The sequence below is a fragment of the Macaca nemestrina genome, chromosome 16 (genome assembly GCF_043159975.1).
Source record: "Macaca nemestrina isolate mMacNem1 chromosome 16, mMacNem.hap1, whole genome shotgun sequence".
In the NCBI taxonomy this organism is placed as follows: Eukaryota; Metazoa; Chordata; class Mammalia; order Primates; family Cercopithecidae; genus Macaca; species Macaca nemestrina.
The window spans coordinates 47,553,705-47,576,519 of record NC_092140.1 but is presented as its reverse complement, the minus strand read 5'-3'; the positions used below and the strand labels follow the sequence as shown (position 1 = coordinate 47,576,519).

Sequence of the window (22,815 nt, the reverse complement as noted above, 5' to 3'; positions counted from 1 at the left end):
TTCTGAGCATACACCAAAGAATATTTCCTGTTCTCCCTTGTTGGGGGATAGCAGGTATGTGACTGTTATGGCCCTTATAACACACACATGAGTGTTATTCATCACTGGCAGGCCCAACCCATAAAAGCCCACATAACACTCCTTATCTCTTTCTCCTAGTCTGAAAATTCAAACATTGTGGGAGGTGGTCTAAAATATAGAAAATGATGCTGCAGCCAAGACTCTGTCCTTTGACCCATTCTGGACAGTGACACAAAAAGGAATAAATGGCATTGTGTTTAGCCACTGAGATGTAGGGTTGTCATAGCAGCAAGCCTATCTTAATACTGCAGTGAAGCCAACTCAGTAAGCAGGGGTAGCTATAGGCAGTCAAAGAGGATGGGAAATAATAGGAGTTCTTCCCAATGCTGAAACTTTTGTTCCAAAATAGGTTTAAAGTAAGGGCAGTCTGAGCTTAGTCAAATTTAAGTAGGTCTAATGGAATTCCAAGATACTGAAAAAACGTATTTATATAGAAAATTACATACAAAAATGGTGACTCAGAATGAGATAAAATGGCTGTTTCCTCCTGGATTTTAAGTACATAGCTTCCCTTCATCTTTGTTAACACTCCTATTGCCTGTTTCTGACCCAATCTTGTGTTTTCAAATCAAGAAATGCCTCAATTCACTCCTTTTAATTTGGCTGAGTTTTATCTGAGATGGCCACTTCTATCTGTGTGAACTTCAGAAGAACATTTAATGTATTTTGGCGTTTGTTATCTCATCTACAAAATACAGTGAACAAGACAATGGTATTTTTTTAGCAGGTTAAAAACATAAAGTATATCATGAAGACTTTAATGGTTAATAATACTGTATTGTGTACTGGAAATTTTCTAAGAGTAGATTTCAGATATTCTCTCCACAGAAATAAAATAGGTTACTATTCAAGATGGTGGATATGTTAATTGGCTTAACTGTATTAATCAATTCATTCTGTATACATATATCAATATGTCATATACACAAATGCATACAAATAAATAAATAAATAAATGCTTGTAAATTATGCTGCTTGTTGTGTGGTGAGCATCCAATAAATGGTATCTGCCACAGTTTGTTTTGTTAGTGTTTTTATTATTGACAGATCCTAATTACGTTTCATCCTTTCAAATAGCTTATTGTTAGGGCTATTGTTTCACATAATTATTTATGGTGTTAGGCTTCAGGGTATGTATAAATTATACAGAATGTTGTACATACATCCTTTTTAATTTCTCACCACCGACTCTTGAGTTTTCCATGGTTTCCATGAGGTTCAAATTGGTTTTGTGTTCTAAACTAGCTGCCACAGCACCATTCTGTTAGAGGAATTAATAAAGGGTTAAAAATTTGACATCCAATTGCACAATTCATTTTAGATTGTAGGTAAGTTAATGGGAATCCATACTGTGCCCTTAATTTCTCACGTGCACCTTTGTTGAACAACTCAAAGTTCACCTTGAGCTAAACATGCATCACACAAAGTAAAATGACAGGTCATATCAAGAGTAACAACAATAAAGATCCTTAAACGTGACATAATCAATCAGTGGTTTTTTATAGTAAACAAAGATGAAAACTAATTTCTGTCTACATAATGAGAACTCTTTCATCAAACTGTTGGTGTAAGCATGTGCTTTCATATGCAATGTAGCAACAATTCTGCAGAAACATTTTGCACTTTTATCATAAAGAAGTGTCTCAGATAATTTTCCTTACACACTTAACTTTTTGATCCATGCAGGCCAGTTTTGAAATCACTGCTACTTTTGTTTATAAGGGAAAATTCCTGAGTCATTGCAAAAAGAAATTAGGCCATTGCTTAATTGATTATTGATTTCCTGTGCTTGATGTCTGGAAATGTCTTTTAGATTTTTGGCTGAATATTTCAAGTGTGTAAAAAAATCTGTAATGACTATTATATTTATAAATATTCTACTAATAACAAAATGTTGAAACTATGTTAATTTTATAATAAATATAATTTTTATGATCTGCAATATGATTTATAAAAAGTAGGTATCATTAACTCTAATCTGTAGATGATGAGAAAATAAGTTCAGAAACATGTGAAGTCTAAAGGCAAATAGCTAACGAATAGAAGGAGTTGGGACTCAGACAGGGTTTTCTACAACCTGAGTCATAAACCCTGTTGCATTTCTTCTTTCTTTAATGCAACTCTTCAATAAATATTTCCAACAGAACAGCATTTTTATTTTTTTGCTCTAAGGAACCCTCATATTCTTATTCTTATTTTCTGTCTTTATTCTTCTAGTTTTTCTCCTTGCCAGCATGCCTTTCTAATGCATCCAACATAGACGCTGTACCTGTCTTGTTTTCAAAATATGGCTTCATGGAAACACACAGATTCTGCATTGCATATATCAGCTACACAGCCACAAGATCAACCACAAGCATAATTAACTGTAAAGTGACTCAACTTCATTCACCATGATCGTTCTGTCTTTATTGAATTTTAATGTCTTTTATTTTAATCAAACAATATCCCTTCACAGAATATACACTAAGAAATGAGTTTTCCTAAATGAAATTGCTTTTTATTGCCATTCTACCATACACTCCATTTACATCTCTAGAACATTAAAATCATTCTTTGGATGTTGCTTCACCAGCAAGTGAAGTGTGTCATCTGTAAGAGCTCTGGTGGATGAAACACTTTCTCTCCAGGCATGGGCCGAGAAGCTGCATTAACAAGTCTGAATATCACCAGTGTTTCCAAAAATTACCCACCAAGGCTATAGACAAATTTTGTATCCTCAAAGCAATGAAAATTTAAGAGATCTATCCTTGGTTTTAATTTGTAATTTTTCTATGTCATGAAGGAGGGAAGAAAAAACATTAGAAAACCACCTGAAAATATATGAAAACAATTTTTTTATTTTTAGAATGTGTGCGCAAAGCCAGATAAGTATGAAATAAATTCTGTTTATTCTAACAGAATTGATTGTTCTTAAATAATTGTAAAACGTATCAAACAATATATGCATGAAGTGTTTTAGCTTCAGTGGTTTATTTTGAAATTCCTAAATTAAAAGACAGAGTTTCCAAAGCTAACGAGTTATCTTTACAATAAAAACATTCAGGACAAAAACTATCATTAAGCTGGTATTTTTGTATTTACATTTTATTACTTTGTATTATGATTAAATTTATTATAGCTTTTATTTTAATAATTTAAGGAAGGAAATGGATGATTATTGGTTAATAAAGAAAAACTAAGATGTTTTAAAAACAATAAAGATTGTGCATTTTTATGACTTCTTAGTAAATTTCTTCACTACTATATAGTTTCTGGGTTTCTACATTATAAATCTTAAAACCATTTCTTTATATGTGCTAAGATAACATCCAGCTTCCAAGTTATGTATGCAAATAGCAAATTGGAATTCCATTATTCCAGAGGAATCATCTATTTGGGTTTTTAATCTGAGCTGAATGACTTTTGGAAAACTATATCTGGTTGTATCCACATCATAAGTTTACAGGTAATATTTCCAACTGCTTAAGGGGATAGGGGAGGCTTCTATCTCTTACTTTTACAAGAGTTCTTGTCCAGTGCGCAAAGCATGGCTGTATAAAAACTGACTGCCACATACATCAATTGGCTTTCTATCTCTGGTGAATATCTTACAAAGGAGGCATGAAAATAAATAAATAAAAGTTTAGAGATCACTGTAAAAGTCCCTGGAGAACATCCAAAACATAGATGTGCTCATAAGGAAGAATGAGAGAACAGGGATGAAATCACATACTCTTATCTTTCAAAGAGAAAATGCATATTACCCCCTTATATAAAACCATAGAGGTTTCTAAACAAAGGTTATGGCTAGGTGAGGCCTTTAGTTACTTAGTTGGAGAAATGTGCAAAAATGATTTCTTCCTCTCCTCATTAAGTCATGGAGTAGCATTCTTTTCATAGAAAAATGATACAATGGAATAAATCTATGATGATAAAAAATCTCTTTTCCAAAGAATGAGATTGCTGAGATTACATATATATATATGTATAATATTTTAAGTATTCAAGTAACTAAGTATTAGATCTCAAAGTAGGAACTAATAGTTGTCTAAAATAATAAGTTCATCTCCAGTTTGTTGTTTTTTTAGTCTTATCTAAATTATTTTGGTGTGAACTTTAGAGAAAATATTGCTGGGACAGAATATGAATTTAGTGATGAATGATGAATTTGGTTATGAAACCATTTGGACTCTCCTCACATAGTGCCATTTATTTGTGCATCACAATATTTTTCCAGGTTTTGAGATGTAGTCATTGACAAAAAAAATACTTAAACATCTAATTTACCTTCATGATTAACTTTCAAGTTAGCAAAATGTGTAAATGGTAGTTCCCAATTCCAGGCATATCTCTACATGATATTTCCCTTTTCAGTTTACACAGCTGCGGAAACTAACACATTTCATCAGGGCAAGCCAAAAATACATGGCACAAGTGCCAATAGAAGTCTGGACCCTCTGTGAATGCCAAAACAAGAGCAAAGCAAGCGGCTAACTGCATACATCAGAAAACTAAAACAGACAGAAAATATATTAAGTAACATGAAATGTCAGGAAATATTGACTTGGTTTTTGTATTATCTCTCATAAAAGAATCAGATTTAAGACATAGCCAGAAACTCCACAAACACTTTAGAACAAATTTTCATTCATCTCTGGGACAACAAGCTGAAAAATGTTTAGTTAGTATTGATGATGGGCTTTATATATGTGCTGCTGAAGGGAGCAAAATGATGGATTTTAATGGTCAAAAATGGTATAGCATTTTAAATTCTGACAATTTTTGGAACTGTGTAACAATGTTTGAGATTTTATGTTTTTATTGTTCTGAATAAATTATTTATATGTTACTGTTAATCTTGTGTGATTTTCTGCATATTTATTATATACCAATAAACTAGCATCATAAATGAATTTTAAAATGTTCATAATTAATAGTGACAACATTCTAATAAAACTAACAATGCTGCTTTTCATGTATTTTTTTCAAATCTTGAAATGTAAGCTGAAACTCTGGGAAACATGGTTTTGTCACAATTTTACATGAAATGACTACATGAAGAGTTTTTAAATTAAGAGCTTGTCTTCAGTTCTTGGTAATATTTATGTTATTTGATTTATTATTTTGGAATTTTACGCAATAGCTTGAGTAAATATGTAGATATAGATAACTAAATTGAAAAATCCTTAAAGAATGCTACGCTTTTCATGACAGATAGTTGGTCATTACCCTCCATATATTATAGTTATACATATGCAAATCAGAGCAATAATCGTTCAGTATTATTATCTGATTTTTTGGAAATTACCATGAGCGTTGTTTAACAAATTTGAAATTTCTTGTACATTCTTTCTTCCCTGTTTAAATTCCAATTTGAGAAGGCAATGACTTGGTGAAGTCAGCTTCAAAATTATTTTCCCCCTCTACAAATTCACCTGTTTATCTCTAATCCCTGGCTAGTTCAAGACTGATCCTATAATCTGTTAATATCTGATTTACTGAGAGCCAGTTGTGCCCCACAGAGACTAAGCCATTTTTACTCTCCAGCACATTAAGAATTAATATTTACCCTTACTGGACCTTTAAGCTTCCACAAGAAACTTTAACAAAAGCTGTGCAAATCCCTACCCAACATATCCTGAGAGGATTAATAATAATTCCTTTTGATCAGAATTACTCTGTTGGCCAGCAATGGTTTCCATGGTAATCATGTGGTAGACAGGGCTGAGACTGATTTTATCAGTTGTAGGACATCATTAGAATTATCCTACATGTCTAATTATAACTTACCAGGACTGACTTTTACATAGTGTAGCTCAGAGGCACAGGAAATGAACTTATACGTTTCAACTGTTAGAAAGCTTCCAAGAGGACAAAAATTATTTTGCTTTCTCCTAATAAGACTTTTTTTTTTTCCTGCAAAAAGCATTAGAGAGGAGATATTTTAATTTGTTTTGTTTTGTTTTTCCGTTTGAGACAGAGTCTCACTCTGTTGCTCTGTCGACCAGGCAGAAGTGCAGTGGCGCAATGTCGGCTCATTGCAACCCCTGCCTCCTAGGTTCAAGCGACTCTCCGGTCTCAGCCTCCCGAGTAGCTGGGACTACAGGCATGTGCCACCATGCCTGGCTAATTTTTGTATTTTTAGTAGAGACGGGGTTTCAGCATGTTGGCCAGGCTGGTCCGGAACCCTGACTGTCAGGTGATCCGCCTTCCCCGGCCTCCCAAAGTGCTGGGATTACAGGCATGAGCCACCACGCCCGGCCTTAGAAAGTATTTTTATGAGAACTGGAGCCAAGAGCAGTATCAATGAGAATTTCACTGAAAGATTATTGTGCTAACAACAACAACAAAAAATTTGGTTCCTAGACAGCTTAGACTTCGGAAAATATTAGCATATTAGAAAAAATTGTAACACACGATGATTGTGGTGATCTTTTCACTATATATATAAATAAAATCATCATGTAGTACACTTCAAATATATACAATATTTTTGCCAATTATATCTCAATGCAGTTGGAAAGAGGAGATAATTTCACTAAAAATAAAAAATCTGAGTATCTTCTTTGTCCTCTTCTGATTCCTATTTTTTCAAGGAAAAGATTTAGTTCATTGCAGAAAGTTACTTTAAATGCTATACGTATATTTACATATGCACATATACACACTGTTCTATATTTATCTAACTATACAGATAAATTAATATATATAGATGTGTGTGTATATATATATATACACACGCACACACACAAGCATACACATACATGAAGAAAAAATATATCTATATTTTCCTTTCTTTTCCATGTTTATTTCATAGGCTTGATAAGCCTTTCAATGCCAATTTCTAAGCATGAGCTTCCACAAAATGGAATGTCATAACTCAGATATTACATAATCTGGAAATTTCCTGCCAACTTGTCTTTCAAAGTATTTAAAAACAAAGCATTTCTCCAACAGTGCAAAATTGAAAGAATTACAACATTCAAAACTAACAGCTATTAAAAGAGAAATAATCAGGGTTTATATGTGATGTGTGTATGTATGTATTTCTGTGTATGTGCTTCAGGTAAAAACATCTGAACCTTTTAATTTTTGAAACAGAAAGTCCATTAGCAAAATTTTATTCCAGTGTCCAGCTGGTTACCCTAATAAAAAGAGTAACCAGCATTTGCCAAGCTTGCCAGTTCAGCACTTAATCCTTATTTTAAAGGCAAAATCCATACTGAGAAACATTTTAAAAAATGGAAGACAGCTGGATACTATGATATAAATTAAATACTGTGGATTTGCATGTTTATGCCAACGTATAGCAATTCCATTAAAAATAACTATTACTGGAATTTCCGAAAGATGAGTGGGAAAAAGAGGACCCAAGATGAAGTACACCTTGAAGAAACTAGAATTATGAAAAGGCTAAAAGCCATGATTTACAAGGGATATTAAAAGATCCATACTACATATGAAAGAAATGTTACTAGTTCTCTGTGCTGTGGATTAAAACACACTCTCTAGAGTTAAGGCGAGGCAGGTGAATGGAATTTCATTTCAATTCCCTTGGACAATGATTGGAGATGAAGAAATCATATGTTCATATTATGTGAAAGAATGTTTATATTGTCTATCACATTCAAGAAATCTTAAAGTTGTAGCATTGGTCAAATGTTAGAAGCATTTTATCTAATGAAGCTGTAGACTGTAAAAAAATAGAATTTCTTAACTTTTATTCTAACATCCTGGCATAATTTTTAAAAATAAGCATATAGAATGCACTTATAAATGAATAACACATTCTATAAATAAACCAGTTGTGGAAAACAAGAGCAATAACAGAGATTTTCTAAAAATCTAAGTAGGATATGGACTTTAAAATGACTTTAACATTTCCTTTCTAAGCCATTTAGCTTGTTCACAAGTTTAGGAGTATGACAATAATCATACAACTAATTAATAAACATTGTTTTCTTAACTCTCTGGAAGAAAGTGTTTTTTAAACAAAAATTAGGAATCCAAAATTCATACTTATCTATTTATAGTCAGAAAAATTTAGTAAATTTTTATGGTGTTATTTTTCTGCCCGATAAAAAATTTTGAAAAGCTTCTAATATATTTTTAAGTTGCAAAATATATTTCCTTTATCAATTGAAGCATCCATTTTATGGTATTTTTCAACACAACTCTGCTTGAACATGTGTATTAAGAGTTAACATAACTAATAGCCTCAGAGATTTGAGTCTAATATTAGGCTTATAAATTACACTGTTCATAATATACTGCTAATGCTTCAAAAACTATAACTGGGAATAATTACCACAAATTATGATACTATGTCAAATGAATCTGCCCATATTAATGCATCTTCTTGCAAGAAATTTACTTGTGTCTCTCTTTTTTAAATTTTTTGCAAAATAAAAAAATTAATTTTGCAATATTTTCTACATAATGTTTTAATATGTGTACATGGTTAAATCTATCTATGACAATTAGGGCTGGGCTCTGTTTTAGCAGTCTGTCATTTATTGTAGCTAGTTTCTAATAAAGGTTGCAATATTTAATATAACAAAAACTGAAAGCATGGTTAGCTAGGATAAAGCTAATCTGTTTATTAGAAATACTTGAACAAATAATAATTGAAATAAAGTGAATGAATGTTGTCTTGTAATTTGTAAAAGGTGGGTATTCAACGAATTAAGTTTAATGTTGCAAGGGGAAAGAAAGTAAAACATAATTAGATTATTGTCTTGAATGTATCTTTGCCAGATTGCAAATCCTACTTAACTTATTTTCAAGTAGTGAAAAAATATAAGTTAATGACATTATAGCTGAGTTGTTTCTATCAGTTTGGAGAACAACAAGAAAAAAAAAATACTTCCTCTTTCTCATTGTGTGAGCCTCACTATAGTCATTTATGCCTTAATCATTTAGTTATCACTCTGTAATTACTTCCTAATTGGGTAATATTTGGCTGAATAGGTTACTTTTTTTAATCTTTATCCAATAAATAAAAAAAAAAATTGCAGGTGGGAAATTTAGTTATTGGCTCTTTAGGAAGCAATTTCTCAGTCCAAAACAGACACAAATTCAAGTCCAAGAAAATGGTGTGCTTGAGATGTGAACATCTCATCATGTAGTATTTTCTGATGACAGAGTGTTGGAAATTTTGTATTTTTGATGACTCAGAACCACAGTACTCCACATACATCCCCAGAGAAATAGCCGTTTGCTACGTACAGTGGATGTGTGAAGTTCACGTGGATGTGTGCAGTAAATTGAGTGAATGACACGTTTTATATTGTAAGGGCCAAGCCCTAATTAGAGTACTGTGTTAGTTCTTTTCACTACATAGCAAAAAGACATTGCAACATTTTAAAGAAAAGATTAGTAGAATTTTAGCTAGGTTAATCCTAGGATTAAAGAGACTGGGTTATGAGGACAGGTCAAAATCTTAGTGTAAATGGAAATGTTTGAAATTCTGTATACAGACCTTTCTTTATAACATGTATAAAATCACATGCAGTTTTGATAATACCACATCAAAGAAATTGGGACAGAGACTTAATTGTGGGCCAACAAAGGCAAATTAGACCATATATTAAAAGTACCACACTAATGAAAGGAAAACACTTGGATACGGAGGCGGGAGGAAAATTATTTGCTTGTAGCAGAAATAACTAAAACATTTGCTGCGTACTATTTTTGAATTTCAAATAAGTTTTTTCAGTCATATAATCAAGTTAGTAGATTTGTTTCAGGAAATTAATAAGTTATGTTGCAAGAATTTATTTGAAAGCATACAATAATTCTAAGCTGAACAAATGGTGATCATGGAAACTTAGCCACATTTTGGTATTTTTGGTCCTCTTACTAGTCCAATTCCTCCTTAGTTTCAATCAACACTTCAGCCCCCAGCAGAAGTGAGAAGCCTTTAATATAAAGAAATTGAATAGTTTAGACAGTCTTTCTAATGCAGCTCAGCAGGGGACACGGGGATAAAATCATCTGCTCCTCCCAGTGAGCTTATGTAATCTTCTATAAAACACTGACTGGAACCAAAGAAAGAAAAAAAAAATCTGTATCTGAAGGTACTTTTATATTAAATACCCAATTAGCCACTATTATTTGAATATGTAACCAGGAGAAGTCCTTCAGAATGTTTCAGAAAAACAGGAAAATGAACGAGAGTGAAATTGAATATCATTTCATGATTAAATTTGCCGTGCAATGACAAGATAAAACTTCAAAGTGATTACTTAGTCTTTTTTTCATTTCTCATTATAACGTCTTCCTGTCTGCTTTCTTTTCTCTTTTTTCTTCTACTATGTTTAGTTAAGAATATGGATTGGTTTTGACAACAAACAATGATCTAGACTTGATATTTTGTTCTGCCACTCTTAGCTTTAGGACTAGGGGCTTGCCACCTGACTTCCATCATTTTCCACTGTGTTATGGGTATAATGGAGATATTAACGCTGCTATGCCCACCTCACATGAGTGTTCAGAAAATCCTGTCTCACAAATAAAGTGTAAAGCTGAATAAAAGGTTTTAAAATACATAAAAACATACATAAGATCAAGACCTCTCTGACAGAATTTTTCAAATAACTGAAATAGTCAAATCATGCATTTAAATGTATGCATAATGCCTCTCTAAATTTTTATTAAACTTTTATACCCCAATTGTACAGTAGTATAAACTGATTATAATATTCCTTTAATAAAGATTATATTATGCATCTGTATTAATTTTATTTAAGAGTTAGAAAAGTTTTTCTGTATTTACTCATTAGATTAACTGTATGTGAGTGACTTTTTAATTCCTAGATCAAAAGACAGATAAATATTTTATCAATTATAATTTATGAGGGTTACCTCATTTACACAATAGACAGGACTGTTGCTTTGGAAAACGCCATTATAAAATACGAAAGGCGCAGAAGAATGCTTCCAATACTTCCATTCATTCATTTCAAAATAGCTTATTTTTTCAATGTATAAAGAAACAATGAAAAAATATAGATAGCCACATCTTATACTAGAAAATGTCAGTAGCCATCAGTTTATTTTTTTTTTATGATCTTTCAATATTGTACAAAATCTAGAGGGTGTGCAATTAGTTAATACCACAATAAACAAATTTGTTGCCATTTTGCACCAAAACATATTCAATTTAATAGCATATATTATACCTATGCTATTATACACTATGCTCTAAGATTTAAAGATGATTAGGAGTCTCAGCCATTAAGAACCTTTCATATGGACATGAGAAAGCATTGCCTAATAACGGTAATGAATGATAGGATATTTTCTAGAGAACTATGACTAAAGAACAATGGAATGTGAAAGCACTTTCCTATTGACTTGAGGGCTCCGCAGAGACTTTGAAAGAAGTTTAAGCACTTAGAATAACATAGAAGGATCTGTACTATTTCAATGCAAAGAGAGTGGAGAGCAGTGGGGAGGAAAGAATGAACAAGAGTTTGAACATACAAGACCATTTGACTAATACAAGTAGTGACCAATGGCATTTTCAAGTGAAGTTGTGACAGTGCCAATGTCATTAAGTGGTAATCTATATCTTATGTAATTTTTATGCCAAAATTTGTTAGCTTAGGAAAGTAATGGGTATTAAAATTCACTCAAAAAACAATATTTCCAATGCCAGGTCTATGCTGCAAAAAATGAATGAAAGGAATTACTTTACAGAACACAATTCAGGAAATATGAATCTAATTTAGACGACTGTCTATTTTACTAACATTTTAGAGAATTACTTTCACAGAATGTGTTTTGGTATATAATTTACCAAATATGATTATTGCAAAATAATAAGTAGGCTCTATTATTTCAAGTTGAAATTTCCAAAGTAGCTGCTATGGGGATATTTTAAAATGAACCTAAACATAACAACAATTTTGATTAATTTCAGTATACCTTTCTCTTCTAAATTATTATTTACTTAATATTTTCAAAGCTACTATGAATTAGTTTAACAATAAAATAAGTCCTTTCAGTAATTATCACAATTATTTGTAATCACATAGTACATTTTATGTTCAAAACACTAGCACTTCCAAAAATTGTTTACAAATGAGGAATCTAAGGTTCAGAAAGACTAAATCAATTCCCAGAAGTCACAAAGCTACCAAATGAGACGTGCATTACTAAAAATCAAGTGTTTTGCTATCTAGCTATCTGGCATCGAAAAATAAAAAGCATAAAGATCTAATGTATACTATTAACATATGGAAAATTAATCTACACTTTTAAATTGGAGATCCTGTGATATTCCTTTTTCACTAGACTGTTTAGCAGCTTAGAATGTGTTTGCACACTATTACTATTAATTCAAAGATAATAATGGCAATAGCTATCTTTTTCAATACTTTTGATACGTTAACCATATTTCCTTCAGCATTTTTGCTTGTTTGTTTTTAAATTTGGGCAAATGTCTAGACTATGATAGGGCTCTTAAATTCTGAAATATTCTTTTAAGTCTTGATGACTGTTGTGTCTTTGCTAATACTATGAAGTATGTGAACATATCACAGCAATCAATAACAACTTTATCAACTAATATCTGAAAGAAAATTACTTGATACCATATATAAGAAGACTGCAAAAGAGAAGCATGTAGGTAAATACTGAGAGATAAAAATGCTTTTTGAGGAGAGGATGGGACATTTTTTCCATTCTAATAATATAACCTATGACTGGTCTTTGTAAAGAACCTCACTGCTCTTCAATTAGATTATGTAAAGGGCACTGCATATTATGCTCAATAGATCCAGAGCATAGCATAATAAACATCCCCCTCCAAACAAACTCCATTTTGCCAAGTTTTAAACTCTGCCAACATTTTAGCATTTTCCACATAGTCCAAACTTAAAATTTGGGATGGGTTTCTGACTGTTCCCTCTTCCTCATCCCCATTTATAATATATATGTATTTCTTGGAGATTCTTTCTTTTGAGTGCTTTAGAACTTACCTGAATTGTCACATTCTTACACCATTTCTTTGGTTTATGACCTCATTGCTCTATGCCCAGATTGCTGAAATAAACTCCTGACCTTTAGTCTTCTCAATCTGCTGAGATTACCAGTTTTATGACATCATTCTCCTGAATTAGAGAATGCAACTACTTTCTCAAAGTAATTGCATTTAACAGTTTGCAATTACTTTTCCAAAGCTTCTTAAGTCAAGTGCACAATCATATTGGTGGCCCCTGAGAAGCTCTATAGGTTCGTCTTGACTATACAGACAAATGTATCACTTTACCTAAACATATACTGTTTTAGACAAGACATTACCCTGAGGATTATTATCCCTTTTCATAAATATCCCTTCTTACATGACTTCAGTCAAGATAATCTTTTCAGTTAGAATATGCTCATCCATTCACCCATCCATCCACTCATCCATCCATCCATCCATCCATCCATCCATCCATCCATCCATCCATCCCCACATCCGTCCATTCAGCCAGCCAACCACCCTACCAGCCCTCATGTAAGGAAAAGGTGCACAGCACAGGATAAGACATTTAAAATACATTCTAAAATAATTTTCTGTCCTCAGGATGCTCCCAGACAAGTTGCTAGGCAGAAATTATCTAATTATAATACACGACACTGTACGTTACAGGTAAGACAGGTGTTATGTGAGAATTTGAAAAGGCTTTTAAGTCAGCCTCCAAGGAGTAGGTGACATGTAAGGTAAATCTCAGAATTTCCTTTTCTTTGATCTCTAACTATCTAAAATTCTGCCTTAAAAATCTGACTCCACTCTTTCAAAAATCATCTCAAATCTAACTTCCTACATAAAACCGTCCTCAGTAAAGTAAGATCACCTAGAGAGCTATTCTTCCTACTAGAGGTCAAATGTATTTTTTCACATAGTGATAGCCTATGTGATATTGTTCCCTCATATTTTCTTTTTGCAGGTCCCCAGCACTATAATCTATCCCCAGGAAATCACTACCTTCTTTAAAGGCAGACTTGTTCGTCTTCTTTGTTCCTCCAAGTGCCTATTATAATGAATAACCTTTAACTGTGCTAGCATAAACACTCTCGAAGTTAATTAAATCAGCTTCTCTTCCCAGCAATCCTTTAACCATTGTGGACACCCATGGAGACATCTATACAAATGTCATTTTGGGGTCTCATGGCAGTGGTATAAGGCCCAAGCTGGACTAATCAAATTCCTTCTAGGATCTGAAAATAGGACGTCAATGGGATTCTACATTGGCCAAAGCTGTTTTGCAAAAATTATTATTTAACTATTACTAATGAGATATGCATATGTCATTAACAGTAAACCAAGAATAAAAGTGAACAAAATAAACATTTTTATTAAAGTTCATTTTCTTATCAATAACCAATATACAAGGAACTCATAAAACTTAAAACACGTAGAAGAAAATATGATATTTGTCTTTGGAATAATTATTTTAAATACATAATCAGTACCCATTTTTACATTTGAATGTATACCTTGGGAACTAAAAAAACTCCCAAGATCTCCTTTTTGTTGTTCTTTCTGATAAGAATCGTCACATAATTTCTTTCCAAACCAAAATACATCCACTATGGGAGGAAAAACAATAGTCTCCAAATAAGACTTGTTTTTTTATTTTTAAAAATGCATTTTCTTTCTAAAACTAATTTGCAGCTTTTGAGTAGTTAGGAAAAAAAAAACATTATTGTATAGTCAGATAACATTTATATCTGAGCAAAGAAAATATAATGAGCTACAGCGAAGGAAATAAAATAGCAAACTTGAATTTATCCACTGTCACATTTTTAATTAGCACCTATAATGTTTAAGAACATTGACAAGTGCACTGGACTCACAAATTGTATGACATTAGAGGAAAGGTCATAGGGACCTTCCTTCTCTGTCTATCTAAAACAGAAATAAAATTTCACCTCTCCAACCATATGGAATATGCAAAAGGCAGCAGTGCTGAGGAGAGAACTAGCCTCTCTTTCCTAGCCAATGGTGTCCTGTATAAAAGATACATATGAAAGGCTGTTTTCTTTATTCCTTAAACATTCATTACCTCTTCATGGAGGACTTGAATGGAAGGAGGCTCAGACTATCCACTCCCCTGGGAGGAGGGTAATGAAGTGAACGTCAGGGGTTCCTGGCAAGATTTTCTTTCTTTGTGAAAAACATAATCATCGCAAATCATTTTCTAGAAAACGTAGGGAATGCAAATTTTAAGAGTATAAATTAGTCCTGTAAGTTTCTTAGTTGATCCTTTTAAATGTATAGTTGTAAAAAATTACCAAATTTCGAACTTCTGACCTCAAGTGATCTATCCACTTTGGCATCCCAAAGTGCTGGGATTACAGGCGTGAGTCACCACACCTGGCAAAAATTACCAAATTTCTATCTTACTATGGGGGAATCCATTTTAAAAACAGTAAGAATCACTTGCTATTTAGGAAAGCATTTTTTAAAAAAACAATTATTTGAGTTGATTTTCTTTTATTTCTTATATCTTTCAGAGATGTTTGCCAGTTTTCTTTTTACATATTTCTGTGGTTATACCAAAAAAAAGTCTAGATAAAATCATCACCTAGCCAATTCAATTGTAAGTTTAATAATTCAATCATAAAACAATATAAACTTTTTAATATTTATTCATTTCAGTTCTCTTAATCTTAGCCTACAGCATCATTCTTGATTTGACACTAATATTGACTATATATTTCTTGTCTTTATATATATATATTTGTTATACATATTAAAACCTAAAAAGTTATTTAAAAAGTAGAATTGTGCTTTTCAATAAATTCTTCTTCTCCTTAACAAAGAATCTTCTAAAGAATTTTAACAATATTCTCATAATAGTTTTTAATCACTTTTTAGAATAAAAATGTGAAGTTCTATTAAAAACATTCTTTGCTGTTCCTATACCAGAATTCAACGACAAACTATTATGTTTCACTCTTGGCCCAATCCCTCTTGGAACATTTTAGAACCCCAATAAATTTTTTGAGACTGAGAGCGTAAAATAATAAATGAATACAATTCTAGTCAATTCCAGTTGGATAATCCTTCCAAATTGGATTTCTCCTTCCATTCTAAATTGCGCAGTGGGTCTATTCATTTTTACCAGTTCTATATTTTTAGAGTAAAACTGAATGTGATGCTGAAAGATGATTTCTCTTCATTTATAATATTTAGTTTCTTTTGATTTTGTTTTACTATAGAGTATCACAAACTTGGAAAGTAATCTTTTTTCTTTTCAATTGTTATTATTCATTGTAAGACAAAATAACCAGCCAATATAGTGCTTTATGGTAAATGTTTATATACTAAAGAATGGAAAGAAAATGAAAAGACTGTGTTCAATATTTTAGTCTAAAGGTAAGAGATTAGCCTTCAACATTAGCCTACAAGCCATGTTGAAACCTCAGAAGAATTCTGCACTGGCTATGAAGTTATATAAACAATGTTGCATGAATATACATTAATTTATCTGATTTGAAGGTCCATTGATCTTCTAAAAAGAGTTTAGAACACCTATTTGAAAATATCATGTAGTGTGTCTAAATGAACATATTCCAATATATCTGAATAATCTGAAAATACTAAAAATTAAAGGCTTTTTGTCTGATGGTTATGCATTAAAAAACAAAAGTTAATACAATTATCTGGATAATTCAAACCAAAAATTTCAAAATCCACATTCTGCTAATAAAGAACTGGATAAATTTAGAACTTGAATTGTCTATGGTTTTTCTTTTTAGAGACAGGGTCTGGGGCCTGGCTGTGTTATCCCAGGCTGGAGTGCAGCAGTGCAATCACAGCTCACTATAACCTCAAACTCCTAACCTCAAGGGATCTTTCGGCCTCAGCCTCCTGAGTAGCTAAGCCTACAGAGGTATACCACCACACCCAGCTAATTTTCAAATTTTTTATAGAGATGGGCTCTCATTATGTCGCCAGGCTGGCATCAAACTTCTGGCCTCAAACAATCCTCCCACTTCAACCCCCAAAGCACAGGGATTACAGGCCTGAGTCACCACGCTCAGCCTTCAAATTTTCTTTATGAGTTCCCTCTCTGTTCAATATTACTTTATTAAAACTGTGAATTTCATTTCCCCTATTATAAGACTGTAGCATCCCAATTCTTGTGCTTTCTCAACATGCTAAATTGTTCAAAATGTCATAGCCTATTCAGTTTGATTTTTTCCCCTTTTTTTTTCTTCCAAGTATCACAGCATAATTCTTTCTTGGTTAGTTTGAATACTAGATTTGGAAAGAATCTTTCATTTTTCTGTGGAGTACGGTAATCAGACCAAAAAAAAAAAAAAAAGGAATAATATAACAAACACATGTGTACTGCCATAGGCTTTGTTAAACCTTACCATTTTGCTGTATTTTATTGAGATATTATTTAAGGATATAAAACATAACTGTGTACCCGTTCCTAATCATGTTCTTATGCAAGTGCCCAAAAGTAATCACTATCCTGAATTTAGTAAATATTATGCCTCCATGCTTTTAATTTCATATTTTCTAGAGGGAGATGACGTGAATTAAGTCTGCGTACTTGTGCCTATAAGGGAGGTATTGCAATCTCAATAGTTTAAATAAAAAGTGGCTCAACATAACTCAGTGATTGCCAACAACAAAAGCAATTATTTTATGTCTCCTTAAACTTTATATGAATGATGGCATACTGTATGAATGCATCTCCAGCTTTTCTAAACTAAAAAAGCTTATTATTTGGTTATTTATCCTCAATAACATGTGAGGCTTCAATATGTTTATTTTTAACGCTGCATACAATTTCATTGAACACATCTACCACCAATTGATGAACCAAATAATTCACATTGCTTTTCGAATACAAGTAGATAGAGCATTTCCAGTTTTAAAATAAAGAGCATGTTGATGTTTATAATCAAGGAAACCTACAAATAGAAAGTTTGTTCATCAAAAAAGGAATACCTTCCTTCATATACATAATTTTTAAGAGTATAACACTTATGCCCTAATCCTCAAATATTGCTGTACATGAAACAGCCTAAGGACTTTTTAAAATCCCAATGCCTAGGTCACACCCCATAATAATTAAGTCAGAATGTCTGGAAGTGAGAGCTAGGCATTAGTATTTTTAAAAGATCCCCAGGCGATTGCAAATTACAGCAAAGTTGGCAACCACTGAGTTATGTTGAGCCATTTTCTATTTAAACTATTGGGATTTCAATACCTCCCTTATAGCTGCAAGCACACTGACTTAACTCACATCATCTTCCTCTAGAAAGTTTTCCTTCAAAAAGTGGTGGTGATTTTTGGGTGGGACATGGGGGCCTAAAATCTAGATACATGTTAATCGTAAAACAACCTACTCCAGTCCCTTAAATTGTTTCATTCATCCTGCTCTCAGGTTTCCTGTCTATTGTTTTTAAGTTTTGTGTGCATATATGTTTATACTGCTATCAATCCTATATTTCAAGGCTCCAAAGATGTGGAAACTGGTTGGTTAATTGTCTCTATATACTACGTAACAAACCGCTACATGCAGAGAGACAAATCCTGCTTTTTTCTGTTAATGATACCTCATGTGAAATAAAAACTTTAACTCCCTAAAATCTGGTCAAAGTATCTTAAATCATACATAATGCCTGTGCTATTTTACTCCAGACTTTATTTTTGTTGAACCTTGTGTATTATATGTAGTGATCTAAGTAGATTTCTGGTTATTTTAGATCACAATTTTATTCTTATTTATTTAAATATAATTACATCTAAATGAAATGGAAACTACATAGTATTTAGATTTAAAACCAACAATCTATTCTCAAAATAATATTTTATTCTTTTAACAGTGAATATCTCCAGTACAAATAAATCTATGGATTGGGTTCTTAAGTTCTTATTCAACCTTAGGAAGCCACATCTCCAATAGAAGGAAAGTATTAAGAGAACACATGACCTTTTTCTGTTTTCTACATGTTGCTGATTTCTACTGCTTTCTTCACTTTCCTACTTTCTCTCTCCATCCTTTCCAAAGGTAGCAAGTGTTTAACTTATCCATACCTACTTTTAATTGGAAGTATAGTGGAATGAAATCAGTTTACATACATCACCAGTACAATAAAACATCGCATTGATTCTATCCAAAAATCTTATTCAAGAGAGTTTGTGTTACTACCTAGAAGACAAATGGTGACATTCGAAGAGTCCAAACTTGCTGTGACCTTACCAAACCTTTCCTATGAGAAAACACACTATAAAATTGTCATAAAGTAGACCTAACCACTTAAATTAAGTTAAATAACTCTAATTCAAGTTATGCCAACTATACATTACTGTATTAAATTTCTCACCAAGATGATACTCTGCAGGAGGTAGTAATGTTTATGTAGTGGAAAAATCTAAAGCTAGGGCCTGAGTTACGACTCTATCAGGGTTATTAAATGAAATGAAAGCAATATGTTTTGAAGTGTTTTCGGCGGGGGAGGGGGAGCAGAGGGTGCTTTAACTCCAGAAGGACCAAAACATGCTGCTTTTGAGTCTTGAAAATAAGAACGTGTTCCACTGCTGCCTGTTTACAGTCGAAACTACAGGGAAAAATACTTTCAGGGGCCTGATGTTTCAGGTGCAAGATATTAAACTTGCCTGTGGAGAGGTTGACCCAGAGGATAAAAATCCAACGAGCAGAGTCACAGAAGCATGTATATTCACAGGTTCTGCTTCAGGGAGGTTTATAGTGTTGGGAGGTCCAGTTTCTAACTATTCCTGTCATTTAATGCAGTAATGCAGAGGAAAGTAGCATTGTCAGCGTTTATAACATTGGGTATGATCTCTGGGTGAAAAACAGGTGTTCCTTTCTTTCTTCCAAGGGTAAGCCAGTGATTGCAATGCCATGAGGTTTTTACTTTTGAATTTTTTTTTAAAAGTTGTGTTTTTTTTTTAATTTTTTATTTTTTAGTTTGAGAATGTATTCATTGAGGTATATTCATTGATGTAAGTTTCTGGAGTGCTTAAAAATGTAAAACCACAAAATAGATGACAACTACAAACATTTTAAAACAGGGGAAAAAGCTTGTTCTAAGAGGAATACTAGAAAGTCAGTTTGAAGATTACTACTTTAGCATCCAGCTGCTTTGAGGCCAGTTTACTTCACTTTCTTAATTAACATGAGGACAAAATGTATTAGCAAGCTTTAAGCTATGCGTTAATGTTTGATGTTTTAGCATCTAATAAATATCTGCATCTCATATCAGATTCTAGATTCAATACAGTTAGCTCTGGGCTTGGTTTTGAATACTTTAATGTTTACACAGATTATGTAAATCATACATAGCTCATAACAATGTGATAAGGAGATGTGTGACTGTAATTCTCATGTAAAATATCATTATCTAAGTCCCACCCTCAGTTTATAGTGCAATGTATTTATTTAAAGAGGATCTGTTTTCAAGACAAAAAGAATGAGGAGCAAAAACAAGAAACTAACATGAAATCTGTATGGTATCATTTAAAAAATCAGTGGTGTCATTTTAATCACTTTATACCACTTAATTTTTACATACTTTTTGACAGGGAATGACTTCTATGTAGAGATGTAAAACATAAACATTACCCATATTTTTTAAAATACACAATGGAAATTAGCATGACAGATAAACAATGGAACTATCAAGTAAAACTATGCTATTATACAATAGGAGAGATAAGGAAGATAGAGAAAAGCAGTTTATTATTTATAAATACAATACAGATATCTAAATGCAGAACTGCTACTTTTTCTAATTTGAAGAGCTTTATCAGCCAGAAGTAACTTTAACAAGAAATAGAAACTCATGCAGGAATGAATTCCACGCCTGCCCAGTACCTGCTTACTTAACAAGAATGTCCTTCAGGGTCACATTAGGAAATCTATAATTGTGAAGTGAAATGGTGGGTATCCAGAAAACTCGGCCAAGTGAGGTGAAATGTAAACTTTAAAGTAGAAACATAACTAACGGATAAGTACAATTTATAAAAAGCCTGAACCTTTCCTCTTGGGGACTTCAAAGCATTGAATGGTGGTTGTACCTATACTACTATAAGAGAGCTCAATATAAACCATCTTCCTGTTTTAAAGATATCAGAATAAAGATACCTGGAATTTTAGGTGACTTTTTCCAAGGTCACATAGATGAGTCAGTGGGACAGACAAGTATAGCTACTGAGTGACAAAGACGAAGAGCTATAGACTTTTCTCTCCACACCCGCAGAAATGCCTAAACTACTCCAGCATGTAAACCCTTCACTGGTGACATCCCATCCTAATCATTTTAGCATCTCAGCAGACATGGCAACTCTGGAAGCTTCTGCCTACATGCTGCTTGCTTTTTCATTTAAAAATAATAATACTGATAAAATTATTAGCATTTATGAAAAAGAGCACTGCAAGAGAAATTGGCCAAGGGTTTTTCATATCTGTTCCAACAAATTATTAGATACTAAAATATGGAAGGTTAATGGTAGGCAACAATTTAGACTGTCCATATCCTCCTCCCTCCCAGTGCTAAGTATAGCCTCAAGAGACTGCCTTCAAAATGTTAAAATAAATTAATCGGGAGTCAGTTCCTGAAATATCACTAGCATATTAAACCTTCTTAAAAGATTATGCCTGACTCATATACATCTTTAGTTATTCATTCATGTGGAATTTGAGACTACAAATCACATTTGTTACATTTTAGAAAATTCTCTTTGCATAGTTTCAGTTATATCAAAACTAAGTAAATCATCTTTAGCCAAAAAAAAATATTCTTAATCCTCAAGTTCCTCTGGGACACTTTACATTTCTATTCTCAGACTTCACTGAACTAAAATTAGTGTTTTGTATTGAATGCAGAAAAGTGATTAGAAGTAATATTGACCTTGAAAACAAACGCTTAGCTAAAAATGGGTTTAGTTTAACTAACATATTTTTTAATGCATACACCTTCTAATCCATTAAAAAAATAACTGTGTCCATATAGTCAACTCTGCAAGAAAAAAAATCATGACTTACATAAATGATGATTTTGCATTGCTTGCAGGAGATACCATGACATTAAAGCAATATACACAAAATGGGAAGTCTACCATTTTAGAAGTTCATTGTTTTATGTACATGTATAGTCCTTTTGTTTTTCTGAGAAATGTTGTCAAACAATGCCTTGAGAATTAACAAATAGCTACTTTAGACACAATATCAATTGCACTGTACAATATGTAATTTCCAGGTAAATTGTGAAGAAAAATAGAATAGTACTAAATAATAATTTTTCTTTTGTTATTTAAAAATGACTATATTGGTTTATAAAGTTGAACAACTTATCTATTATACAAGTGAATAGATGTTAATGTCAAAATACTTAAATAATCAGAGGCTTTACCATACCATCCCTGTTTCTTGCCCAGTGATTCTATTTAATGACTTGCATTTAATCAGTACTTGTTGCAGCAGTGCACTGGTGCTAGTTCCTACCAGCTTGCAAGAGCCAATTGTTTAACATCTACAAATATTGTAAGTTTTTGTTAGTGTGAAATCAGCCATGATAGGAATATTTACACTATGGAAATTGGCAGTGTTACAAATCATGCTCCCCCAACTCCTTTACCAATACACTACTGTGATTATATATATATATATATATATATATATATATATATATATATAAAAACTGCACACAATGCTATAGGTGGCAAACAAGAATAACTAAGACCCAGCCCAGTTCTTAACATACTTATTT

The 22,815-nt window shown here is 32.4% G+C and overlaps 1 protein-coding gene and 1 long non-coding RNA gene across 9 annotated transcripts in view; both read right to left on the bottom strand.

Annotated features, from left to right (window-relative positions):
* LOC105489946 (protocadherin 9) overlaps nucleotides 1-22,815 on the bottom strand; it is a 944,009-nt gene that overhangs the window by 152,074 nt on the left and 769,120 nt on the right. The gene's annotated exons all lie outside the window — the stretch shown is intronic.
* Nucleotides 1-22,815, bottom strand: part of LOC139359184 (uncharacterized) — a 103,952-nt gene that overhangs the window by 22,344 nt on the left and 58,793 nt on the right. The window contains exon 1 of the long non-coding RNA XR_011615022.1: nucleotides 1,245-22,815. This exon is cut by the window's right edge and continues 58,793 nt beyond it. This is a non-coding gene — a long non-coding RNA (uncharacterized lncRNA). The remainder of the gene's footprint in view (nucleotides 1-1,244) is intronic.